The sequence below is a fragment of the Prionailurus bengalensis genome, chromosome B4, assembly GCF_016509475.1.
Source record: "Prionailurus bengalensis isolate Pbe53 chromosome B4, Fcat_Pben_1.1_paternal_pri, whole genome shotgun sequence".
In the NCBI taxonomy this organism is placed as follows: domain Eukaryota; kingdom Metazoa; phylum Chordata; class Mammalia; order Carnivora; family Felidae; genus Prionailurus; species Prionailurus bengalensis.
The window spans coordinates 92,434,499-92,462,053 of record NC_057358.1 but is presented as its reverse complement, the minus strand read 5'-3'; the positions used below and the strand labels follow the sequence as shown (position 1 = coordinate 92,462,053).

Below are 27,555 nucleotides of genomic sequence, written 5' to 3'. Positions count from 1 at the left end.
AAGAAGAGGATTCTGGGAGCATGCATTCTTAGCCATTTTCTAGCGTATGAACTTTAACAAGCTAATTAAATTCTTAAAGGCTTGATATTCTTACCTGTATTATTAAGAAAACAATATCCACTCTCACCAAGCTATGGCAAGAGTTAAAAGGATATCCTCTTGCACTGCGATGCCTAACACACAGTGGAGGCTTTCTAAATGGTCGTTATGGCTGTTGTGTTCACCCGGAAGAAGTTATGGCTGTTGTGTTCACCCGGAAGAAGTTATGGCTGTTGTGTTCACCCGGAAGAAGTTACGGCTGTTGTGTTCACTGTACAAATAGAATATTTCTTTCTTCCCTAACTTGCTAGCGTCCTTCTCTGCTCAAGAATTGAATCCTGACCTCAGTTATTGCTATGAGTGTGTAAGACTGTGGCCAATGAGACTGATGTTTGGGGCATGAAAAAAATAATTCACAGACTGCGCTCTGAACACTTTGTTTGCATTTACGTGAGGCTTAGTATTTCAACTTCCTAGACTGAAAACAGAAAAGGTACCAAGAAACTTAAAAGGCGGGGGGAGGGGGCGCAAACCGAAACAACTAACGAACCTTCCTAGTACACAGTTTGCTAAATTTTCTGTCAATTTTGCGAGAGGTTGGGTTCTTTACTGACTCCAAGGTGAATGGGAAGAGTTATATATTAGGCCTACCAACTGATAAACTGTAACTTTCAACTTCTGAGTTTAGTAAAGGAAAAAAGCCCCGAATTCTTTCAATAAATAAGGTAGCTCTCAGAGCCATATTATGGTCTGTCGAGAGAGAAAGAAGAAAAGAGCAACATCAGGAAGGAGTGGGTGAGCTACAGGGAAACAGTCTTCCCTACGGTAAAGATCCCATCGTAGGACCCTGGGATACGGCCGCGTCCCATCTTTGCACCCACGTGCTTATGTGAGGCTATCTTGTCCCTCTTCTCACCGAAGTTACGTGAGACAGAACTAAACAATTTCCTAGATGAACTTTTGTACATTTCTGCCATTATTCAGCACCCGAAAGAAGCTGATGGGCCAGAGTCCCCCATGGCTGGGCTGACACTGGATCCCATTATATCCTCCAAAGAAAACAGGAGCTGGTGTTGAGGTGAAATAGCAGAAACCAAGGGGGCAGGAGTTAGAAGTGCAGTGGGCTGAAAAAAAAAAAACAAAACCAAAAAACTGTAGCACCTCCATTCCCCAGGCTCAGAGCTCCTCTCTGTCTCTATCTCTCTCACACGCACTGAAAGGTGATATCCACTCACTCTTGCCAGGATAGTTCCATCTTGGTGCCATTTTTGTGAACGCAGATAACATGGCAGTGCAGTGTTGGGTGCTGCGAAACTTTGTCCAGGAACGTAGTAACCTGACGCCCAGTTTAGGAGTTTCTCTTTTAACAACCCTGAATAGCGCTTTCTTATTTGTCGCTTTGCAAACAAACATATGGAAAAGACCGAAAACACTGTAGAGACTGCAAATAGATCTCCCCTCCCACGCCAACCCGCATCACCGAATCCTGCATAGAGAATGGCTCTGAGGCCATTTTCATGTCTGGTGGTGGTGTGGTCTATCAGGGAGGTTCACGGAGGGCTCTGAACGGGGGAGGGGGGAGACACGAAGAATGCATTTGCCATCTTCGAGCTACAGCTGTATTAAATAGATGCCCAAAATAATCACATGTGCATAGCAGTAGTGTTAGTGTCACCTAAAAATTATCTCCTCTGCAGCATGTTCGTCTTTGGGTTATCGGTTGTTCTTCAAACAGACTTGCCCCACCTCCAGAAAGGTATCACCCCTTGGATTTTCTCACACTAAGCTTGCATTACTTGGAGTTTCTGCCCTATCTGGTTTGGGTGTTGTTGCTGCTATAATTCTCTCTCTCTCTGTCTGTCTTTGTATCTGCAAAATGCCACCTGAATTACACTTCTGAGAAATACCTCTGGCTAGTTATGAAAGTTGATAACTCTTTGTTTGAATCTCGCACACTTTGTCCGTGATATCTTTCATTTAGGTTCACTTGGCTCAATTTATCCTGCGCAACCCTAACCAGATAACGAATCTGTACCTCTAACTGTGCTTTTTGCATCATTTCTCAAGGGAGTGATTTGTCTTTGGCACCTGCCCCCTTAAAGTAAGTCTAAGGTCTTTGGGTCCTTTAACACCACAAGCTTGCCCAAGCAACTGCCAAGGTAATGACTTCACTGACTACGGAACATTTACCCCAGGCTCCAATAACCACAGCATCCATACTGGCCATCAATAATTCTCTGTGTGTTATTGTTCAGGTCCCGCTTCCCAGAAGGGGCCACCCTATGATGTGGTACAGGAAAGACCAGCTTCTAGGCAGACTGCCAACAAAAGTTCTTAAGAAACTGACCCATTTCAAACACGTCCCCTTACCTAATTAAAATGACTGCTACCTCTGCGGAAGAAGTCCTTTGAACCTTCAAGACCTTTTCAGACTCTTGCCTAACTTTGGGCAGGTAGCAGACAACAGTTTCAGTCCCATCTTAGGGCGGCTACAAGTGCAAGGAGGCAAAGAGGAAACAGAAGAGGGATTTGACAGGTGACAAAGATACCTTCCCTTGTGCCAAAACTGTCCTTGCTTTCCATCAGCTATGCCTCTGTTTGTCTCAAGTGCCAACCAACCCCGTACTGCCTTATGCATAGAGGCAGCCCAGAGGGGGCAGAAACCCTTCTTCACAACGGGGAGAGAGTAGATGGAGCTTGTTAGCTTGAAGGGGGAGAAATGAAAACAAAATAGTTTTGCGACTGTCACCTGCCCCTTTATATACATCTGGCTACGTGAGTACACTCCTTCAGACTCTTTCTGGATGTCTTATTTTTTTTTTAATGTTTATTTATTTTTGAGACAGAGAGCATGAACGGGGGAGGGTCAGAGAGAGAGGGAGACACAGAATCGGAAGCAGGCTCCAGGCTCTGAGCTGTCAGCACAGAGCCCGACACGGGGCTCGAACTCACGGACCATGAGATCATGACCTGAGCCGAAGTCAGACGCTCAACCGACTGAGCCACCCAGGCGCCCCGATGTCTTCTTATTTAAAAATGACAGTAACCATCTGATGGTGCCATCATGGCCACCAAAAAAAAAAAAGACATAAATTCATGGAAATGAATTAAAAATAGATTATCAGGCAAAAATTAAACGTGCACTTGGCAGATATCAGGGTGAGTAGCTCCCGGGTTGTCCAATATTATTAAATCGATAAACAACTGTCAGAATGGAGAGTGAAATGGGTGACTAATTGGATCCTGAGAAAAATTAAGGTATATTTATTTCTCAGATAGATTTACCTTCCAGTCTTCCACGTGGGAAAAACATTTTGCTTTCTTTTCATTTTTTCAGCCACTTGCGACAAGTACACAGTCTCGAATTCCCATGATAGGATTACACCACTATAAATAGACCTTGGAAACTCCACTCTGACTTTTAGACCCTGCCATTTACATTCAGGAATTTCCCCTCTCCCTTCCTGATATTTAAAAAGAGAAAAAATCTTTGCTATGCTTTTTTGGTCTGTGAGTTTCTCTTCTACGTGATTTTCCATGCTACATGATGAAAAGTCTGCAGGAGGATCAAGAATGCAGAATTGTGTATCGTTTCTTAAAGTGAACAGAAGCCTTGGAATAAATGCCTACGTGTGATCCTCAGAGCCAGTCAATAATTCCAGGCACCTGCAGGCGGCACACATAAATTTGATAATCTGAGAAAATCCTATTCTAACAACTGGCCTATTTAAATTAATTTACAGTGTGCTTAAGTCATATATCCTATTCAAATTACAAGCAAATAAATATGTAATGCTAACCATATCTCTGAGAGATGGGTTCATGTAGCTCCTACCCACTCAGAGGAGGTAGCTGTGGGCTCACCGAAAAGCTAACTTACCTTAAATTATGCAGATGTCTGCTTGGACACATTGATCTCACAGGATGGAATAAAATACAAGATATCAGTTCATTGTAACCTGGTTTTAATGGGGCTCAATCGAACTGAAAGGGAAGAATGTGAATCACAAGAGACACAACTATGATACCAGAATCTATACTCTGAAACTTGAGTGTTAATAAAAAGGGGCTTTGCCATTTCTCTAAATTGGTGATGAATATTATTTTTAGAGACTAAATTTTTACTGTTCTCACTAGGTAATCTTAGTTTAAGAAACTCTTCAGTTGACATGCACATGTACTATTCCTATACCCAGTGCCCCGGTGAGAATATTTAATCCTGAATATTTGGCACTAACTTGGTAGGCTAAATACATTGTTGTCAATACAGTAGTTGTATGTTAGATTGTAAACTCCCTCCAGACAAAATATAATAATTTTTTTTTAATTTTTTTTTTCAATGTTTATTTATTTTTGGGACAGAGAGAGACAGAGCATGAACAGGGGAGGGGCAGAGAGAGAGGGAGACACAGAATCGGAAACAGGCTCCAGGCTCCGAGCCATCAGCCCAGAGCCCGACGCGGGGCTGGAACTCCCGGACCGCGAGATCGTGACCTGGCTGAAGTCGGACGCTTAACTGCGCCACCCAGGCGCCCCGACAAAATATAATTAATGTGCAGTCTAGAGGTGTATATTGTTTTGGTGACAATGATGGTTGGGTGTCTTCAACATTTTACCGGCTACTCCTATCAAACGCATTAAAAGCGGGGCGCCTGGGTGGCTACGTCGGCTGAGCGTCTGACTTCATCTCAGGTCATGATCTCACAGCTTGTGAGTTCGAGCCCCGCGTCGGGCTCTGTGCTGACAGCTCAGAGCCTGGGGCCTGCTTCGGATTCTGTGTCTTCCCCTCTCTCTGCCCCTAACCCGCTCGCATTCGGTCTCTGTCTCTCTCAAAAATAAACATTAAAAAAATTTTTTAAAAAAACGCATTAAAAGAGTTGTCATAATATGGCTTTAAGTTTCTTTTTTTTTTTATAAAGCTTGATTTGGAATCAAGCTGGGTTTTTTTTATTTATTTAAAAAAAATTTTTTTTTTCAACGTTTATTTATTTTTGGGACCGAGAGAGACAGAGCATGAACGGGGGAGGGGCAGAGAGAGAGGGAGACACAGAATCGGAAACAGGCTCCAGGCTCCGAGCCATCAGCCCAGAGCCCGACGCGGGGCTGGAACTCCCGGACCGCGAGATCGTGACCTGGCTGAAGTCGGACGCTTAACCGACTGCGCCACCCAGGTGCCCCTGGCTTTAAGTTTCTAGGGGACATAACTCTTAAAAAATTTTTTGACAATGTTAGTAGAAAAATCATCAAAGCCAGAAAATAGAATGAGCCCTGGAGTCAGCAATAAAGACAGGAAAATATTTCGTGGGGATGGTACAAAGTGATTCCTATAGGCCCATTAATGCAAAAGGCCCAAGATTGGGATGAAGAAAGCATGAGTGGAGTCTTGTGAGGAAGCGATAGGATGGAAAATAAAAATCCTCTCGGTGTCTGAAATGAGGTCAGTCTAGGTTAAGAATGAGCATAAGGTGGTGTTTTTCTTCAGGGTGCTCTGGAATAAGGGAAGAAATATTGGTGTGCGGGTGCAGGAGGAAGAAGCTACGGACTCCCTCGCATCCAAAACTGGACCAGTAGGTCCCCATCAACGGCACGGGACCTATGAGCGTAGATGTTACTGCTACCGTCTACTGATGTCACAGCTCATGATGCCTGTAACCGTGTGCCTTCTAAATACGTATGGGCTGCCCTCTGGTATATTCAGATCTGGCCACTCAAGGCACACTGGGCAGACAGAAGAGGTCAATAAACCTCTGCAAGTGGAGATCTAGGTTTTCATCCCCAGTGTTTTGACTCTGAGTGACATGAAGAAAGTGAGTAGTAGGTTCTCCTGGCAGGTTTTGCTGAATAGGAAGAACAAGTCAAACCAAATAAATAATGACCTCCCTTTCAGCAAGTTGAGGTATTCACTTCAAAGACACCAAAGCATCCTTCCCTGAATCCCTCCCATTCCTGCTCCAACCACAGTGGTTGCCTGTTTACAGAAATAACCCTGAAGGGAGGGGCTGGGAAATGAACATGACAGCTGCCACTGTGGGCCGTGCTCGCTCGTTCCCCACAGTTGGGAAAGTCTTGGTTTCTCAAGAGTTCCGACAAATCTTGCGGCCAGTGTTCCCGCTCCCAGGGTTCTCTTCAAGATCTGCTACTCCGTCCCTCAGTAATGGAGAGTCCTTCATATCCTTCCTGGGTTCTGACCTTCAAGTCTCACTTAGTATTGTATCCCAGGGACCACATTTTAGGGATTAAGCATTCTGAAATGTAATTGTAAATCCTATTGCCAGGCACTCAAGAAGCCAGTCAGGTTAGTCTAACCTTTAAGAAATACACTCACCACTATCTAGAAAACAAGCAAGATATGAATACTCCAACGGCTAAATTTTGTCAGCTGGCTTTTTTTTTTTTTAATGTTTATTTTTGAAAGAAAGCAAAATGGAGCAAGTGGGGGAGGTGTGGGGGGCGGGGAGACAGAACCCAAAAAGCAAGCTTCTTGCTGTCACTGCAGACCCCGACATGGGGCTCGAACTTCCGAGCCGTGAGATCATGACCTGAGTCGAAGACAGATGCTCAACCAACTGAGCCACCCAGGCGCTCCTGGAGCTTTTTTTTTTAATGGAAAAATTTTGTCTAGAACACCCCATATACGTATTTGATACTTTAGAATATTTCTAAAAAAAGAATAGCATTAATGCGAGGATGGCTATAAAAAAATTTTACAACCCTTTATTTCCCAGATTTAAAAAAAAAAAACAAAACAGACACAGAGATTAAGTGACTCGCTCAGGGTAATTATACTGCAAAATTCCTTTTAGGTTCTTATTTAATCAAATAAATTTAATAAAAATTGAAAACTCCAAGCCCGGTACACATTTTATCAATAAGCCTGTGGCTCTGACTTTTGTCACAGTGTGAAAGCCACGCTGTGCCTGGGGGATCCTTTCTGCTCAGGACGGTGTTTCCTCTCTTTCGTTCAGGAAACGGTCGGCCGAGTGAGCAGACCCTGCCCGCAGATGGTCACGGGGTAGGATTTTCCTGCTGCACAAAGAGAACTTGTAGACCCAACAGAAGGATTCCTTCTAGATCAAGCCTTCCTGGAAAATTCCACTTTAATCCGTGAATCAGAGACACACTGGAGACAGGCCCAGTCTTAAAGTATAGCAGTTCTTAACCACTGCTCAGTATGCCCACCTCACATCTAGCAGGAGATGGCGAGGGAGTCCGCTAACAGACTCAGTCTTGCTTAAAACAGCTGCTGTCCCAGCCACTGTTTTCCTGGCTCTCCCAGGACTTGGAAAGGGCTTCAGGGAGGAAAAGGAAGGCCCCAGGGCCAAGCGTGGCATTTTCTAGGGACACTGGGCACATGGAGAAAGCAAGAGAGCCACAGTGGCCGCCCCTGTCCCCCTCCAACCCCACCCTCACCCCTACCTCTCCCACCCCCTCAAAGCTTCACAGGAATTCTTTGGCTTCCTAATTTAACATCCTCCAGGGCGTCTGGCTGGCTCAGTCGGTGGAGCCTGTGACTCTTGATTTCAGGGGTTTAAGTTAGAGCCCCATGTTGGGTACAGAGATGCCTTAAAAATAAAAAGACAAACCTTTAAGACAAAGAGATAAGATAACATCCAGAGAAATTCCCAGGGAGGCCACACCCCCAGTTATCTCTATTTTCCTTGCTTTCCCAACAATTACACAGAAGTTAAGAAAACCTTGAAATATTAATCACTGTTGTTTTCTTTCTTTCCAGCACTTCCTGACCTTTCCCCTAGTGGGCAGAAGTATCTACTCTGCAGAAGAACTAATGTTGTGACTGGAAGGCTGGAAGGAAAGGTTAGTTTTCAGAAGTTTTATTTCCACTCAACACAGATCACGGATCTACCTATAACAATGGATATTTTGCTACTACACATACTGCTGCAATGAACTTGGACATACATTCCTTGCTCACTAGTCTATTCCTTGTGACAATTCCTATCAACAAACTTTGCTAGATCAGATCATAGACATGTTTTTCAAGGCCTCTGATACATATGCCAAAATCGCGTCTCCCCCCCAGAAAACTTGGCCTCATTTTCAACCTCACTGGCTTCATTAGAGTGCATTTAAAAAAACTTTTTTTTCAACGTTTATATCCACAAAGATTAGTGGTGGTCTCTCCAGGCAGAGACCCCCGCACCGGTTCCCTTCCTGGCTGCATGGGGGCCTCCCGCCCTCCCAGGACATGTCCCCATCATCCCACGTGATCTTCCCCTGACCTGGGCAGTTGCCGAGCCCGCCCGAACTGCCCCCCACGTGGCCGGCCCTCTGTCCACAGTCCAACAGGACTCGCAAACTGGACCCGTTGACCCCTTGGCAGGCGTTCGTGAACGGGAAAGACCCAGCCTCGTAGGTCAGTGGACGTGGGGCTGGAGTGGAGGAATTTACCCCGTAACACAACAAGCTGTAGGGTTTCTGGATGGGCAGAGTATTTTTAAACAGCTCACCACCACAACAAAAGTTGCCAATGCCGGCCTTTCTAAATCCCAAAGAATTCTGGGAAGGTGCTTACTAAGGTGGATTGTGACCCTGCAGCGGTGGTGGTATTTACTACTGGCCACCATTAATTGGTCTGTGCCAAGCCGGCAGTGTGTACTTCCAAAACATTGTTTTACTTCGTTTTCACAACAACCCAACTATCTTATGGATGGAGGAACAAAGACTCCAGTGCTTCTGACCTTGACCACCGGACAATGCTCCCTCCTAACGAGAATAAAGATACTACTTTCCCCAAATACTCTACTCCCTAAAATATATTTTTATGAAAGATTCTACTTTAAATAAATACAGGAAGCTGTACTTTTCATTAGGACTTGAAAGGTTCCCCCCCCTGAGTAAAATAAAATCTGGCCTACCAGGTGGTTTAAGACTCAGCTTCTAAGTGGGCGAATACGTTCATTTTGTACAAATGTGTACGAGGAAGGGTCTCCTTGGTCACCCACATGAAGGCATAAGAATCAAAACTGATTCTTTAAGGGACTAGTGAAAGCAGCCATGAACCTTGACCTCCCCTTCAGGGCATGGAGGTCCTAGCAGCTTGTCCCGTACAGCAAACTGGTCCTGTCACCTCTCCCTGGACCCCCACTTGAGAAGTCCTGAGAGGCAGTAAGCTTTTGGAGAGTTTGGCTAATGGCAAGAAAGTGGCAAAGCAGACATGTTCCTCCTTAGTGTTCACGCCCCGTCCTTTCCAGGGAAATTTGCTGGGGAAGTCCCCTTCCATATCAGAAGTAAAGAGGATGGTTCTCCATGTGACCCCTCCCCTCTCAACACAGATGAGTGCAACAGAATGAGTGGGTAAACACTGACCAGGTCTTAAGGCTAATTTTAGGAGGTTTTAGGTTATTTGCCAATTAGGTCCTTTGATTCATTTCCCTCCGTGTGCGTAAAGCAACATATTTCTGCATCATTTAAGAGAAAAGAGAATTAGTGTGAGCTACCAACAGCTGGCTGACAACCTTGAGCCCTGGGTGTGTTGGCACTGATCCAGATTTCACATGAAGAGTTCATTTTTGGTTAGTCAAAAAAGGGAAGGGGTTGGCCCAGATCCTGTTTCACACGTTCAGGAGCAAGGATTCGCCGTTCCCTTCAGAAATTGCTGGAGGGTGGCTCTGCAGGTGCACTTGTCTCTCCACCTGAGACAAAAAGGACCGTTCAGCTGTCTGGGTTCTTCCTACGACAAGTCTGTGCTTCAGTGCAGCCATTACACCAAGCAAAGGTTAATTCCCCTTTTTCTCCAAATCCCCTTTTATAAAGATCTATTATGTCTGCAGATTCCAGATTTTTTCTTAAGCTTCTTTTTCTTCCTCATGAATCCTACTCACCCTCACTTCGAGGTTAGTTTTTAGACTGAGGCTGAGTTTACTAGCACAATAAAGACCTTCATATTTGTTGGAGAATGAAATCCTCTTAGTTTCCTAATCTGTGAGTCACCATTTCAGAATAATAAAAATTTCATGTTTCAAAATGGTCCTAGCCTTTCTTATTTTCAATGTAACAAGTAATCAATGCAAAAGAAAATTAATTGGGATAAAAAAAATCCTCCCAAATCCCACCACTAGAGAAGACTAACCACCATTAACATTTTAATGTCTATGATTTTCATTATTTTTTCCCCACAAATTACAAGCTATTTAATAATTTGATTTTTTTTTACATTTTGGATGTTAGATAAAAATAGAATAGATAAATGTCACTGTTTTTAAGAGGGGCAGAATACTGCAAAATATTAACATGCTTTAATCTACCTATAACAATGGATATTTTGCTACTACATATACTGCTGCAATGAACTTGGACATACATTCCTTGCTCACTAGTCTATTCCTTGTGACAATTCCTATCAACAAACTTTGCTAGGTCAGATCATATACATTTTTTTCAAGGCCTCTGATACATATGCCAAATCGTGTCTCCCCCCCAAGAAAACTAGGCCTCATTTTCAACCTCACTGACTTCCTTAGAGTGCATTAAAAATTTTTTTTTCAACGTTTATTTATTTATTTATTTATTTATTTATTTAAATTTTTTTTTCAACATTTTTTATTTATTTTTGGGACAGAGAGAGACAGAGCATGAACGGGGGAGGGGCAGGAAGAGAGGGAGACACAGAATCAGAAACAGGCTCCAGGCTCCAAGCCATCAGCCCAGAGCCTGACGCGGGGCTCGAACTCACGGACTGCGAGATCGTGACCTGGCTGAAGTCGGACACTTAACCGACTGCGCCACCCAGGCGCCCCTATTTATTTTTGAGACAGAGACAGAACATGAATGGGGGAGGGTCAGAGAGAGAGGGAGACACAGAATCTGAAACAGGCTCCAGGCTTTGAGTTGTCAACACAGAGCCCGATGCAGGGCTCGAACTCACAGACCACGAGATCATGACCTGAGCCGAAGTCAGACTCTTAACCGACTGAGCCACCCAGGTGCCCCTAGGATGCATTTTAAAATCCAACTCTCAAAAATACTAAGTAAAATAGGTCTTTTTAAAATTTTTGCTCATTTGAGAGAGAAAAAAAAATGGTACCTCCATGCTTTTTTAAAAAAAAAATTTTAATTCTAGTATAATTAATATACAGTGTTACGTTAGTTTCAGGTGAACAATACAGCAATTGAACACTTGTGTACGTTACTCAGTACTCATCATGCCAACTGTGCTTTTAATCCCCTCCACCTCTTTCACCCATTCGCCCACCTGCCTCCCCTCTGGTGGCCATCAGTTTCTTCTCCATAGTTAAGAGTGTTTTTTTGGTTTGTGTCTTTTTTGTTTGTTTTGTTTCTTAAATTCCATGAGTGAAATCATGCGTTGTCTTTCTCTGACTTATTTCACTTGGCGTTATACTCTCTAGATCCACCTATGTTGTTGCATATGGCGAGATTTCATTTTTTATGGCTGAGTAACATTCTATTATACATATACCACATCTTATTTGTCAGTTCTATGGATGGATGGACACTCAGGCTCCTTCCATAATTTGGCTGTTGTAAACAATGCTGCAATAAACATAAGAGTGCATGTATCTTCTCGAACTGGTGTTTTTGTATTCTTTGGGTAAAGAGTAGTGGCATTACTGGATCATATGGTCGTTCTATTTTTAATTTTGGGGGGAAGCTTCATACGGTTTTCCAATGTGGCTGCACCACTTTGCATTCCTGCCAACAGCGCAAGAGGGTTCCTCTTTCTCTATATCCATACCAATATCTGTTGTTTCTTGTGTTGCTGATTTTAACCACTCGGACTGCTGTGAGGTGATATCTCACTGTGGTTTTGATCCGCATCTCCCTGATTAGTGATACCGTGCATCTTTTCATGTGTCTGTTGGCCATCTGTGTGTCTTCTTTGGAGAAATGTCTGTTCACGTCTTCTGCCCATTTTTAAATTGTGTGTGTGTGTGTGTGTGTGTGAAGTTGTATAAATTCTTTATATATTTTTGATACTAACCCTTTATCTGATATGTCATTTACAGATACCTTCTTCCATTCAGCAGGGTGTCTTTTAGTTTTGTTTATTAGTTCCTTTTCGGTGCAGAAACTTTTTATCTTGATGCAGTCCCAATAGTTTATTTTTGCTTTTGTTTGCATTGCCTCAGGAGACATATGCAGGAAAATGTTGCTCTGGCCAGTGTCAAAGAGGTTACTGTCTGTGCTCTCTTCTAGGGTTTTTATCAGGATTTTTCACGTCTCACAATTAGGTGTTTAATCCATTGCAAGTTTATTTTTGTGTATGGTGTAAGTGGTCCAGTTTCATTTTTTTGCATGTAGCTATCCAGTTTTCCCAGCTCCATTTGGGAAAGAGATGGTCTTTTTCCCACTTCTCATTCATGTCTCCTTTATCAAAGATAATTGACCATAATATCATGGTTTTATTTCCAGATTCTCTATTCTGCTCCATTGATCTATGGGTCTATTTTTAGCTAGTATCATAGTATTTTTGATTACTATCGTTCTGTAGTATAGCTTGAGATCGGGGATTGTGATACCTCCAGTTTTGTTCTATTTTTCCAAGATTGCTTTGGCTATTTGGGGTCTTTTGTGGTTCCACACGAATTTTAGGATTATTTGTTCTAATTTTGTGAAAAATGCTGTTGGTGTTTTTTTTTTTTTTTTTTAAACATTTATTTATTTTTGGGACAGAGAGAGACAGAGCATGAACGGGGGAGGGGCAGAGAGAGAGGGAGACACAGAATCGGAAACAGGCTCCAGGCTCCGAGCCATCAGCCCAGAGCCTGACGCGGGGCTCGAACTCACGGGCCGCGAGATCGTGACCTGGCTGAAGTCGGACACTTAACCGACTGCGCCACCCAGGCGCCCCGAATGCTGTTGGTGTTTTGATAGGGATTGTATTAAGTCTGTACACTGCTTTGGGTTGTGTGGACATTTTAACAATATTTGTTCTCCCAGTCCACGAGCATGGACTTTCTTTCCACTTGTTTTGGTCATCTTCAGTTTCTGTCATCAATGTTTTTATAGTTCTCAGAGTACAGGTCTTTCCCTTCCTTGGTTAAGTTTATTCCTAGATACTGTTTTTGGTGCCATCGTAAATGGGACTTTTTTCTTAAATTCTCTTTCTGCTATTTCATCATTAGTGTATATAAATGCAATGGATTTCTATATATTGATTTTGTATCTTGCAACTTTATTGAATTCATTTATCGGTTTTGGAAGTTTTTTTTTTTTTGGTGGAGTCATTAGGGTTTTCTACGTATAGTACCATATCATCTGCAAATAGTAAAGGCTTTACTTCTTCCTTACCAACTTGGATGCCTTTTTTGCTTTTTCTTGTCTGAGTGCTGTGCCTAGGACTTCCAGTACTATACTGAATAAAAGTGGTCAGAGTAGACACCCTTATCTTGTTCCTGATCAGTTTTTCGCCATTGAGTATGTTAGCTATGAGTTTTTTAAATATGGCCTTTATCATGTTGAGGTATATTATTCCGTCTCAACCTAAGTCACTGTGTCCTTGTTGATTTTCTGTTTGAATGAGCCATCCATTGATGTAAGCAGAGTGTTAAAGTCCCCTATTTTATTACTATCGATAATATTCTGTTTGTTTGTTATTAGCTGCTTTATTTACTTGGGTTCCTCCATCTTGGGTGCATAAATGTTGATAATCGTTTATATCTTCCTATTGGATCGTTCCATTTATTATTACGTACTGTCTTTCTAAAGAAAGACTAAAGACTCTTGTTACAGTCTGTTTTAAAGTCTATTTTATCTGATGTAAGTGTCGCTACTCTGGCTTTTGTACTTCCATTCGCATGGTAAATGCTTTTCTGTCTGTTCCCTTTTCATCTGCATGCGTCTTTAGGTCTGAAATGAGCCTCTTGTAGGCAGCATGTAGATCGGTCTTGCTTTTTTATACATCCGGTCACCCTATGTCTTTCGATTGAAGCACTTAGTCCCTTTACATTCACAGTAATTATTGATAGCTACATACTTATCGCCATTTTGTTACTCGTATGGCTGTTTTTGTAGTTCTTCTCTGTTTCTTTCTTCTCTCGCTCTCTTCTCTCATGGTTTCTTGGCTTTCTTTAGTGATATACTTGGATTTCTAAATGATAGCCTCGACAGACAGAGTATTCTTGGTTGCAGATTTTTTTTTTTTTTCTCTCAGCACTTTGAATATATCATGCCACTCCCTTCTGATCTGCAAAGTTTCTACTGAAAAACCAGATGATCGCCTTGGAGAATTCCCTTTCCACGTAACTGTTTTCTTTCGCTGCTTTTAAAATTCTCTTTTTATCGCTACCTTTTGTCATTTAATTATTTTTTTTTGCGTTTATTTATTTCTGAGGCAGAGAGAGACAGGGCATGAACGGGGGAGGGGCAGAGAGAGAGGGAGACACAGAATCGGAAGCAGGCTCCAGGCTCTGAGCCATCAGCCCCCGAGCACGACGCGGGGCTCCAACTCACGGACCGCCAGATCGTGACCTGGATTGAAGTCGGACGCTTAACCGACTGCGCCACCCAGGCGCCCCACAATTATTATGTGCCTTGGTGTGGACCTCCTTGAATTGATTTTGTCGGGGGCTCTCTGTGCTTCCTGGATCTGGATTTCTATTTCCTTCCCCAGATTTAGAAGATTTCAACTACTATTCCTTCAAATAAATTTTCTGCCCCTTTTCTCTCTCTTCTCCTTCTGGGATCCCTATCATTACACTTCATGGTGTTGCTGAGTTCCTTTAGTCTATTTTCATTTATTATTACTATTCTTTTCCTCTCACCTGTTCAGCTTGATTGCTTTCCACCCGGTCGCTGATCCATTCTGCTTTCTCTGGTCTACTATTTATTCCCTCTAGTGTATTTTACATTTCAGTTATTGAGTTCTTCACCTCTCATTGGTTCCTTTTTATGTCTTCTATCTCCTTGTCGATGTCTCACTGAGGCTCTCCACTATTTTCTCAGTCCATTGAGTATCTTTATGACCATTACTTTAAATTCTCTGTCAGGCATATTAGTTATCTCCATTTCATTTAGCTCTCTTGGGATGTTGTCCTGTTATTTCAGCTGGGACGTAGTCCTCAGTCTCCTCATTTTGTCTCACTCTCTGTGGCTGTTTCTATGTGGCTTGCTTTTGAAAGTAGTGGCCTTATGAAAAGAAGAAGTTCCTGTAGTGCCCTGCAGTACTGTGTCCCCTGTTCACCAGAGCCTGGCACTTCATGGAGCATTTCCTGTGTGTGTTGTGTGCACCCTACTAGTGTGGTTGAGCCACGTTTTCCTTCAGCCCAGTCATCTACAAAGGCTCTCCTTGCCTGTTGGCAGGGTTTGGTCCCTGTGCTGTCAGTAGGCCAGTCCGGGGCCCCCCTGGGCTTGAGTTGAGTCAGAAAAGGCATTTGCCAGAGCTAGATGCTTTCCCTGGGTTATCCCCCCGAGAAGCTTTTATCGTTGGCCATGACCTGGAGTCAGACCACATGTCTTCTCCCAGTCCAATGCTGGAGCTACAGTTGGATTGGTGTGTGTGGCTATCTTCCCCTCTCCATTGTGGAGTGGCGCTGACCCTCGTCGAGGCTGCTTGCACACTGCCAGGCTTATGGCACCACTTCGGATAGACTCCTGCCCGTGGCAGGTCCATAGAAAAAGGGCAGGGTCAGAGCTGTGATGCCAGCAAGGTTCATGCTGGTCTGCTATGGAGGGGGTTCTGCAGTCACCCAGGAAGACTCCTGCTGAGGCCAGGAGGGAGGAGGCCAGTCTGCAGGAGAACACAGGGGCAGAACACATCGTTAGCAAACTAGGTGGAGAGTTTTTGTGCGAAGCTGGTTCCCATGGGTGTCTGTGTATCTAGGCTTGGGGGTAAGGGAGGGGAATGGCACTTGCCAGCTCCTCTGTTCTTAGGTCTCCCAAGGATCCCTGCCTCTCTAACACAAACTCTTAGATCGGTAAGTAAATCTCCCTCCCGTATACCCCAGGTATTTTTCAAATTGCTTCTTCTAAGCTATATCTCTCTTGGGCCGTTTGTTTTGCTCCTTAAGGACAGGGACTCAGTTTCCTCTCACCATCCCTGGTCTCACAGAGATAAGCCCGCTGATTTTTAAACTTCCAGGTGGTAAGCCCCACTGGATTATAAGAACTCAAGAAGTTAAGCCTCTCTGTTTTCAAAACCAAATGTTAGTGGTTCATCGTCCCTATGCAGGTTCCTCATGCCTGGGGTGCCTGGGGTGGGGTATGCTCCTCCCCCTTCTCTTGGCACGTGACATCCCTCCCTCCAGCAGACAGTCCCATGGGTCCCTTTAGTTGCCAACTGTATCTCCATTCTTTGTGGCCTCTTCTCTACATTTTGCTCTGGAGAGTCTGTTCTGCCAGTGTTTGGGTTGTTTTCTGGGTCAACACCTATTTCTGATGTAGGTGTTATGTAGGTGTAACCATGGCACAAGGTGAGCTTAGGGTCCTCCTACACTGTCATCATCCCTGAGAAGTTTGTGGGGTTTATTATTATTATTAACAAGGTTTTCATATGCTAATAACTGTTTGTACTTTTTTTTTTTCCTTTTTTTGCATTGTCTATTCTCTTGTGCTCCTTTTTCTTTTGGGATATTTATATTTTCCTTCCTGATTGTAGGAACTCATTACACACAAAGATGACATTTTCTAGACTGTATTTCAGGGAATTTATTGCACTTTGAGATGTTAATAGGTGTGTTGAGGGGAGGAAAAGACTTCCACGGTCAGATTTAACACATCATATCCTAAGCTTAATTGACCATCAAACATTTTCTCCTCCTCCTCCTCCTCCTCCTCCTCCTCCTCCTTCTCTCCCCGCCCCCCCCCCCCCCCCCACAGAATACCCTCTGGCGTCATTCAGGACACGAGTGTTCTGGGCAATAACATTTGAGAAAATGTTCTATGTAAGATATTAATGTTTTACGTGTTAGGTATGTGGCATGATTTTTCCCTATTACCGTTTGTCTTTTACTCTGCATGATTTTTTCCATACACTGTTTAATTCATGTATTGAAATCTCTCCATATTTTCCTTTGCCGTTAAGTAATTTAGACTATGGACCCTGAAGTCACAATCATTTGCTTTGAATCCTGGCACCATTACTTATGGGGATCTTGGGAGAATTACTTAACCTCTCTATGGCTCAACCGTATCATTGAGAAAACGGGAAAAGTGCATATAAGTACCTATAAGCTTTTGTGAGGATTAAATCACTTAATACAGATAAAGCTTTAGAATTGTTTTTGACACAGAGTGTCATATAATGATGATGGGTTATTTTTTGGATGATGGATAAAGTCTTTCCCCATTATACATGTTGTAAAAAAAAAACAACAAAACTATTCAGGGGCGCCTGGGTGGCTCAGTCGGTTGAGCGTCCGACTTCGGCTCAGATCACCATCTCGCGGTCTGTGAGTTTGAGCCCCGCGTCGGGCTCTGTGCTAACAGCTTGGAGCCTGGAGCCTGGTTCGGATTCTATGTCTCCCTCTCTCTCTGACCCTCCCCCGTTCATGCTCTGTGTCTCTCTGTCTCAAAAATAAATAAATGTTTAAAAAAAAACAACACAAAAACTATTCATAGTATTGTTTTGGAAGTTAGTATTTTTATGGAAATTAATATGGGTATTAGCTATAAAGCAAAGAGTTTACTTTTTCCCCCAGTGGTTAAGTTTTTCCAACACCATACGTTGATAACGTTTCCCTTTATCATTTACTGTTACTTTTTCTAGATTTTTCTCTCCTGATCAGTCTGTTCTGATGCCAAGACCCCTGCTTTCCTATTTCCTTTCAGAAAAGTCACAGCTACGGAATCGAGAGCACATGCTGGATTCCCCCTTAGAGTTGCCCCAGGAGACACTTGGGCAGGGTGTGAGGGACCTTGAAAGTAAGATTTGGTTTTCTACGATGCAGATGGGAAAGATAGGCCCCACGGGCCTTTGATTTTAACTGTTACTGTGCCTGCCAATACTCATGTTCTGCTGAGGCCTAGTTGGGATTATAGCCTGTTGGATTCCCTCAGGAATGTTTGAACCCTGTGTGCATTCTATCACAGAAAAATTAGTGTCTTCAAATTCCATCTGGTCTTTCTCCTTCCTGCGGCCTCAGCCACGTAGCCTCTAAATTACTAGGAAAGATGTGAGAGGAAGGAGATACTAACCTGATCCATCCCAGGTGGTGGGAGGAGAACCAAGGGGGCCCAGTTGGAAGGAAGATCTGATACTGGGAGGCTTCATAGAGGTGGGACCAGAACAGCTTTTGAGGACATTTCAGTCACAGCTGAGGGAAAACCAGAGCGCTCAGAATTATCCACAAGGCCCAACGCAGCCGCCTTCTTCTCTGCACCCCATTATCTCTTGTTCACCCTGTTCCCAACAGCCTCTTTACTGTTCCTCAAACATATTCGTACCTCAGGGCATTTGCGCGTGTGCTGATCCCCCTGGACGTTTCTTCCCCCAATACCCACACTGCTTGTTTCCAAGTCAGTGTGAGTGCTGTGCTCAAACGTCAGCTTGGTGAGGCCGTCCCTCACCATCCCATTTAAACCCGTGCCGGCCCTTCCCGCTCGCTGATTTACTTGTCTCAATAGCCCTGGCCACTGCTCAACACGCTATTTTACTTCTTGTTTATTGTCTGTCTGTCCACCCAAGAACGTGAACTTCCTAAGAGGGTTCGCTGTGTGTTGTTCCCCGATTTCTTTCAACACCTGGAACACTGCCTGTCACGTACAGGGCTTCGCCACTGACTGTGGATGAGTGAACAAATGAGCGTGCCGACCGGACGGCGTGTTTCCTCAGAATGCAGCTGCCTGAAGGACTCTGGATTTTCAAGCTAGCCTCTGCTCTGCAAACAAGTCATTTTTAAAGTGGGGATGAAAGGCTGCGTCTCTTGAAAGTTACAACAGGCACGCGCCTATGGTGACTTCTTTCATCAGATACCTGAACTTCATACCTGAGGCTTCCACAAAAGCCAAGCAAGACGAAATGTAAGCTGAAACCACCACCCACCACGCTGGCTAAAATGAAGATACAGAAAATGCCAACGGTGGCAAGTGTGGGGAGGGGAGAATTCTGACACGTGTTGAAAAACCGGCAGCACAGAGCTGAAAGGTCGACGCGTGCCCCTGCGAAAGACAGACGACACGATGTTCACAGCAGTACTGTTTGCAGTGGCCGAAATCTGGAGCAAAACAGGAAAATCGATTTTTGAAAATGTGCTATGTTCCCCGAGTAGAATACCGCACCGGACATGAAATGCATGATCTATAACCCCGTGCAATCATGTGGATGAAGTGCGCAGACGGAACGCCGAACGAAAAAGACGCAAAACAGCGTCTCGTGTGTGTTTCCATCTGTGTAAGATTACAAGCAAGTAAAACTAATCCGTTCTGCTAGGAAGTCTGGAGAGACTAGGAAGGCATGTGAGCGGCACTCTGGGCTTCTGATGGCACTGTGCTTTTTGATCTGAGTGCTGGTTGCACAGGGATATCCATCTTTTGAAGATTCGTCGAGCTGTATACTTATATGTCGACTCTTGTGCACGTAAAATTTGCTGAAAAGCCTCAGAGGTGCGGGCCGCTCATTTGTTAAAGCGACTTGTCACTTCCTACAAACTGAACCTATTCGGGGAAGCCCTGCTCCAGCCCTGTGGAGGTGGAATAGGGTGGGGTGGAGGGCACCTTCCAACTGTGGCAGAAACACACCGCTGAGATGCTGCCAGAATGCAAAATGGTGGGAGCCTGATGGGGGGGAGGGGGGAAGAAAGCCGGTGGAGAGCTTTGAGTGCCTGCTGTCTTAGGTCACTTATGGCCCCAGGGCAAACGCTGCCTCCCATCAGGGGCAGAATTGTGTATCCTCTCCAGCCAGCCTTTGGGAGAGCAGCCACAGGCTGTACAGGGCACTTTTGTAACCAGATATTGAAGGAGAATACCCTCTGCTTAGAAGCTGAATGTGGAAACTTTGTTTTAGAAGGCGGCAGAAAAACAGCAGAGAGAAAACATAGCTAGAGGGCAGGTCCTGAGTAATTTCCGAAGAGAACGCTGCAGCAGAAACTGTGGCTGACAGGCCAGAGATAGCCCCATGTTTCTTCCCATTAGCAAAAATAAACAGGAAAAGGAGGGCCAGAACATATAGGAGCTACAAGTCCCCACTAGGGTGTTGATGGCTCACCCCACCGCCGACCTACACGCTTTGGAGCACGCCGCACAGCGTCCCCGGCAAAGCTTCGAGGATCCCACTGCTAACACTGGAGAGCGTAGGCCTGGGAGCAAGGCAGGACCTGAAGGAAGAAAAAGACGATCCCGTGACATTCAATCGCTGTGGAAAGGAAGGGGACAGACAAAGACCTGTAGCTGAAAGAGAACCTTTCTTCAGTATTGCAGGGTTATAGGCCCCTTGGAGAAGGTTGGGAAACAATGAATTAGCCAAGGATGTGCATCGTTTCCAGCCTTCCAGGAGCAGGCTCTTGCTGGAGACAACCTCCAGCCCTCAGTCCCCCGGATCTGGAAAGGCCCAGCAGAAAAGGCTGCCAAGAGAGGAGAGATTTGGATCTCAGCGTTGCTAGTTAGGGAGTCTTTAATGACACTCAAGAGCCAGCACCTGCGCCATCATCCTGGCCTCGGATTCTGCGGCCGCAGGGCAGAAGCCTCCCAGCACTCATATACGTGAGAGACGGGGAAGGAGTGGGAGTGGGTGGTGGTCAGAGAAGAACACGGCAAATGCAGGATGTTTGCAAGAGGTAGATGGGTGCACAGGGCCGGCTCTAGCATGCTTACTGTACGTGTCCGGACCTATAGGCAGCATATTTGGGCAGTTAGCATGGCTATCCTTAAGCACGCCCCATGTGCAGAAAGCTACACAAATATTCAAGCGCTGGCTTGTCCCATTCCCTCTCGCGAGAGTGTCCCAAACCGATCCCTCAGAGGATGGAAAGTTTCGGTTGTTTTACCTGAGGAAATGCAGATGAGGCTAATAAGGAGGTTCCAAGCCGAGGTCAAGTCAGTTGGCAGCGCAGGGTTCACTGTTCCTAGGCTGAGAGCAATCTAGAGTCGACAGGCAAAACTCCTGACCATTTAGGGAATTGCACGTTCTGAGGAGAGTAAGAGATCGCAGCTACTAGCTCTGAGCCTCACCGCATGTGTGTTGGGAAGGATACAAATTCAGATAAAAGTTACATTTGGGTAGACTATTGCTTTGTAAAGAGACACCAAAAGAGACCCAAACCCGAAACCTAGGTTGAGAATGCCCAACACTTTTTACCGGAGAGTTTTTAAAGCCAATTTTCAGGAGCAAACAGAATCAGACCCAGATGCTACCAAGAACAAGGAAAAGACAATTTTGCTGCCTGGTTTTAAGTGATATTCACATAACTGAGGCACGTAACTGCTGCCTCAGTTTTAAGTGATATTCACATAACTGAGGCACATAATATGAGGCACATAACTGCTGCCTCAGTTTTAAGTGATATTCACAAGATATCCTGGGGCTCCTGATACTTGCAAGGGGTTGATAGAAAGGATGATGCTGATATGAAATATACGGAAGTACTGATTTCTTTAGATAATAACATATTTTACAAGGCCTCAGGAGCACAGGAATTCTGATCCCCCAGATGCAGAGCTGCCTGGAAGAATCAGGGTTGACCTTGTCCATTTTCAAATACAGGCTCCACCGGATGCATAGCATCATTAACAAGGTACGGGCATATCCTGAGTGGATCTTTCCTAACTAACACTCATTGGCCATTTCCCACAAATCTTGGAGAATCAAAGAACTCAGAGGCGTAGTGGATATTATAGGAGATTTGAGGGTAGCCATGCCATTAGGACAAACCCTTTCTCTGACCTGACCCAGGAATATCAGGCCCAAGCTAAAAAGAAAAGGGGCCAGAAGAGGCATCCGTGGACAAAGAGATGTCAGAGCGGAAGTCTTTGAACTCTGGTAAGGGAAGACCTACAGGCAGATGCTCAAAGCCTTAGTGGCCCTTTTTCAACCAGGTTCTTGACTAGTATCGGCTGATAGCACCTGGTTTTATTTTTTTTTTTAATTTTTTTTCAACGTTTATTTATTTTTGGGACAGAGAGAGACAGAGCATGAACGGGCGAGGGGCAGAGAGAGAGTGAGACACAGAAACGGAAACAGGCTCCAGGCTCTGAGCCATCAGCCCAGAGCCTGACGCGGGGCTCGAACTCATGGACGGCGAGATCGTGACCTGGCTGAAGTCGGACGCTTAACCGACTGCGCCACCCAGGCGCCCCTAGCACCTGGTTTTAAATCCCTTAGTTTAAACACACTGACACCTACATGGGGAGCTTCAGAGTTGGACTATCTCAGGAAGATGCTGAAACATGGCTCAATTTTGCTGCAGAAGCTTGAACTCTGTGGGATCCAATATCCTGTTTGCAAATCAGAGATTCTGGCCCTAAGTTAGGCAGTGAGATACAAGTTTTAGGAAGTGCGCATGTGAGGTACAAGGATAATCAACAAAAACCCTCTCACCTCTGGGCCCACCATGCCAAGCAGGATATGACAACAGTAGCGGGTGGTAGTGTTGGGTGACTATTTTCAGGACTGCTGTCCTCTTGTAGCTTCATCCACAAAATGCCACACATCTCTTGAAGGAGTCAGAGCCCTGTGAGATCCCCAGGGTCCAGGGAGATACAGTTTTCTTTACGTCACAGAACTTGGGGGCTTTCCAGGATGGAGCCAGGGAGGCTTCTTACTTCTGGGGCTCTGGTAAATCTAATGGCTCCAGCAGGGAGGGGCCAAAGGGAAACTCAGAATAGCTAACGGTCAAGGAAAGAGACCCAGTCCTGTTGGACTGACCAGAGTTTTCTATAGGTGAATTTGAATGTGACGTTGAGATGAGCACAAATTCCAACTATGTGATGGTATGTTATTAAAATGGGTACTGGGGGGCGCCTGGGTGGCGCAGTCGGTTAAGCGTCCGACTTCAGCCAGGTCACGATCTCGCGGTCCGTGAGTTCAAGCCCCGCGTCGGGCTCTGGGCTGACGGCTCAGAGCCTGGAGCCTGTTTCCGATTCTGTGTCTCCCTCTCTCTCTGCCCCTCCCCCGTTCATGCTCTGTCTCTCTCTGTCTCAAAAATAAATAAATGTTGAAAAAAAAAGTTTAAAAAATAAATAAATAAAATAAAATGGGTACTGGAATGTCCTCTATGAAGACACTTTCCCAAGAGTCCTATAGTATGGTTCTGAAAGACGTACAGAGCTTTGAGTGGAATATACGAAGGTTGGAAAGCTTTACACCTGTGGAAATCTTTAGTGGGCAGAACTCGGGTGCCGTGTCCTCCTTATGCATCCCACCCTAACAGTTTTGATGGTACTGAAAATAATAACTTTTAAAATTAATTCAGTTCTCTAAACTAAAATCTGAGTTTTGTTACTATGGCTATTATCCCAGAACTCTTCCTTGTTTTCTCCTAGGCGTCACTGAGAGGTCTCCAATTTCTTTTCTTTTTTTTTCCGGATAAAGTTCTAGCCATTTATTTCTTGATATCTATCTAGCTCGGCCTCCCACCCCGCCGGCACTTTCATTCCCGTCAAATTTCACTTTATAGATCCCTGTATCTGATCAGTGAGTTTCTTGCTTAACATCTTTCAAGACCTCCTGGAAGTATCTTGCCGGAAACCCACTGTCCCATCGTTTAAAAAGATAGGGGCGCCTGCCTGGGTGGCTCAGTCGGTTAAGCGTCCAACTTTGGCTCCTGTCATGATCTCATGGCTCATGGGTTCGAGCCACAAGTGGGGCCCGGTGCTGACAGCTCGGCGCCTGGAGCCTGCTTCAGAGTCTGTGTCTCCTTCTCGCTCTCTGCCCCTCCCCCACTTGGGTTCGCTCTCTCTCAAAAATAAACAAACTTTAAAAAATTCAGCTAACTCTTCACTTTCCATTATTATTTTTTTTATTCCGAGGGTAATAATACCAACCAAAGTGCATGTAACCTGTGTTTCCTAAGGCCTCTTCAGCCTGGGATTTTTAAAGGATCATATGAAACCCTTAATTATTCCTCTTTGCTTCTTCTCCTTTCCAAGCCAGTGTGCCTGCAGAGAGATCACAGAGGGGAATGACTGTCAGTCAAGGAGCCACTCCCTAGCTGGCTTGAGGCACTCCTAATCTACTTCAACCAGTTAATCTCAACCCTAGTTTTTGAATACAATTACCTGGGAATTTAAAGAAAAATACACTAAAGTCAGGTCCTATCCCACACCTTAGCATAAAGCTCTAGCATCAGAATGATTTTTTTTTAGGGGCGCCTGGGTGGCTCAGTCGGTTGGGCGACCGACTTCGGCTCAGGTACTTCGACTCAGGTCATGATCTCGCAGTCCGTGAGTTCGAGCCCCGCATCGGGCTCTGTGCTGACAGCTCAGAGCCTGGAGCCTGTTTCAGATTCTGTGTCTCCCTCTCTCTCTGATCCTCCCCTGTTCATGCTCTCTCTCTGTCTCAAAAAATAAATAAACGTAAAAAAAAAATTTTAATGATTTTTTTAAATACATTATTTTAAAAATATATATATTTATCTTTAAGAAAGAGAGACAGCATACACAGGGGAGGGCCAGAAAGAGAAGAAGACATAGAATCCCAAGCAGGGTCTAAGCCCTCTGTGCAGAGCCCGATATGGGGCTCGAATTCACAAACAGATCATGACCTGAGCCAAAATCAAGAGGCCACTTAACCAACTGAGCCACCCAGGTGCCCCCCTGCAAATGATTCTAACGTGCACCCGCAGTTGTGAGGAACCACTATGAGCCATGGTAGCCGTGAGTCCTTGCTGAGAGCATCTATGTGTATCCAGATGTCAGTGCATGCAATCACGGCACGGAGAAGTAGCATAAGGAATCTCCAAGTCATCCAAATTCCCCCACTCACTGCTTTCTGCCTTTTTTTTTTTTTTTTTTGCCTTTCCTACTCTTCAAAGTAGCGCTCCTGTCATTCAAGTGACTTCTGAGAACACGAGGGTGCTCTCTGTTCTTTCATGAACTCCTCTGCAAATTTCTTAGCAATTAGCACTTCAATCACTATCATCCATTCAGAAAACGTAAATCACCTGTTTGCTTTGAGTTAATCATTTTCCATTTTCCCAAGGTGATTCAGAAATTCAGAGCTCCCTGAAAGTGAGTGAGCAGGTGTGGGGGGCTGTGGACACACTTCACTGTTCCATTAATGGCAGAATACACCTTGAGAGGTAACTGGCAATGCCAACAACAACGAAAATGAGTATTTGTCCAGCTATGATAAAATAGAGAGCCTAAGTCTGAAAACAAATTTTGATTTCTCTAGATTTCGGGCAGCGTTAAAATACACCATCAGTTCTAACCTTGTTTGCGTTAATCTCGACAGAAATTGCCCATTGGTTTTCAAAGCATCGGGTTGGAACATTTTGCTGCTACGTGGAAACCATGTCAACGATCATATTCAGGACATGAAATCCACTTGCACAGGGAGTCTGTGCAATTTTAATAATGTCTGCTAACCCGTTGATAAGCATACAGGAAGGAACATAGAAGAACTAGAATAGAGAACCATTAAGCCAGCAAATGTGTACTTTCTAAGAGTCCTCACTTTCTGTGATTAATTAGTACCCTCACCAGCCCTCTTACCAGAGGTTAAGTCATTTATTTACTCATTCATTCATTCAACCAACATTTTCTTAGAGATCTGTTTGGGTGCCACTTTCTGTGCTTTGAGTTAGGGCTGGACCAATGAACAAAATATAGTCTCAGCCTCCAAAATCTACAGTCTATAATCATATAAGCAGAAAATGACCTTTGCAAATTCTTTTTTTCTCCCTGGTATGCTCTTCTCCCATATCTTTGTCTGGCTAATTCTATTCAACTCTTTAGAGCTTGACTAGGATGTTACTTCATCTGGAAAGCTTCCCTTAACACTTCAAGTCAGGGGGCACCTCAGTGGCTCAGTCTGTTAAGCATCCAACTCTTGATATCGTCTCAGGTCATAATCTCATGGTTCATGGAATTGAGCCCTGTGTCAGGCTCTGTGCTGACAGTGTGGAGCCTGCTTGAGATTTTCTTTCTCCCTCCCTCTCTCCCTCCCCAACTTGTACTCTCTCTCTCTCTCTTTCTCTCTCTCTCTCAAAATAAAGAAATAACCTTAAAAAAAAAACACTTCAAGTCAGGGTTAGGTGCCTTTTCTATATATTTCCATAGCAATCATATCTTAGGACTTTGTGCTTTCTAGTATAGTTACTTGTTTACGTATCTTGTTGACATATTCCCTTACTCAATAATGAGGAACTTAAGGACAAGTGTTGTGTCCGCCTTTGATGTCTAGCACATAACGGTAACTCAATAGATAATTAAATGAGTGATGGGTATGTTCACAGGGTATCATGAGAATGCAGAGAAGACACACCAAAAGAGACCTCCCGTAAAAAGTGGCTGCTAAATGAAGTCGTAAATGCAACGTCAGAGTTACCCAGACTTGGGAATGCTTGGGAGGTAGAAGCAGGAGGGCAACACGGTCTATGTTAGAAAACCCCAGCAAAATGGTGTTGATAGAGGGCAAAACGTGAGGTAGGGTAGAGTAGAGGACAAGTTGGGGCAGCTAGAATAAGGTCATGGAGCATGGAGCGTTGTGACCAAACCAGACTCAAACTCTATTTTCCCTTTGGTTGCCGTCGAAATAAATGAACACACAGCTTCAAACCGTCTCAGCAGCTGATCTCCAGGGGTTACCCATTTGTTCCCAGCAGAGACAGGAGTCCCTGAGACACAAGACACACTCAAAACTCTTCTCTAAGAACCATTCTATACGCTGCCCCATGAGATTCAGTACATGGGTGGAGGGGAGCTCCACGGGGGAGTTGCCATGTCACCTGCTTGACACGCGTGGAAGGTTTCTGTCCTTAACTACAAACTATGGGTAAAACACCTTATCAAATGTGATGGGCCCATCTTTGCTCGGTGTCCTCCTCAAACCCAGCTCTTTTTGTTCAACCTGGGCAGGCCTGGAGAGAGTATATTGCCCAATTTCTCCTTACTCCATTGTGTTTTTAATATAAATCTTAGTAATTTAATGATTTACAATCAGTGCAACCCATTGAAGGCAGTCCCAGGCCTTTAGAAAACCTGCTTCTGTGTTAAGATCAACTGGTAGGATTCAGTCATTAATTAACTCAACAAGCATTTAATGACTACTTTCTTTTTTTTTTTTAATTTTTTTTTTAATGTTTATTTATTTTTGAGACAGAGAGAGACAGAGCATGAACAGGGGAGGGGCAGAAAGAGAGGGAGACACAGAATCCGAAACAGGCTCCAGGCTCCGAGCTGTCAGTACAGAGCCGGACGCAGGGCTCGAACTCACGGACCGCGAGATCATGACCTGAGCCGAAGTCGGACGCTTAACCGACCGAGTCACCCAGGCGCCCCTAATGACTACTTTCTAGGGGCACCTGGGTAGCTTAGTCGGTTAAGTGTCCAACTCTTGGTGTCAGCTCATGTCATGATCTCATAGTTTGTGAGTTCGAGCTGCACATCGGCTCTGTCCTGACAGTGCAGAGCCTGCTTGGGATTCTCTCTCCCTCCCTCTTTCTC

The 27,555-nt window shown here is 44.5% G+C and overlaps 1 long non-coding RNA gene across 1 annotated transcript in view; it reads left to right on the top strand.

The window, feature by feature from the left end:
- Positions 1-27,555, top strand: part of LOC122473957 — a 40,765-nt gene that overhangs the window by 858 nt on the left and 12,352 nt on the right. Inside the window, exon 2 of the long non-coding RNA XR_006294746.1 lies at positions 7,772-7,854. This is a non-coding gene — a long non-coding RNA (uncharacterized LOC122473957). The remainder of the gene's footprint in view (positions 1-7,771; positions 7,855-27,555) is intronic.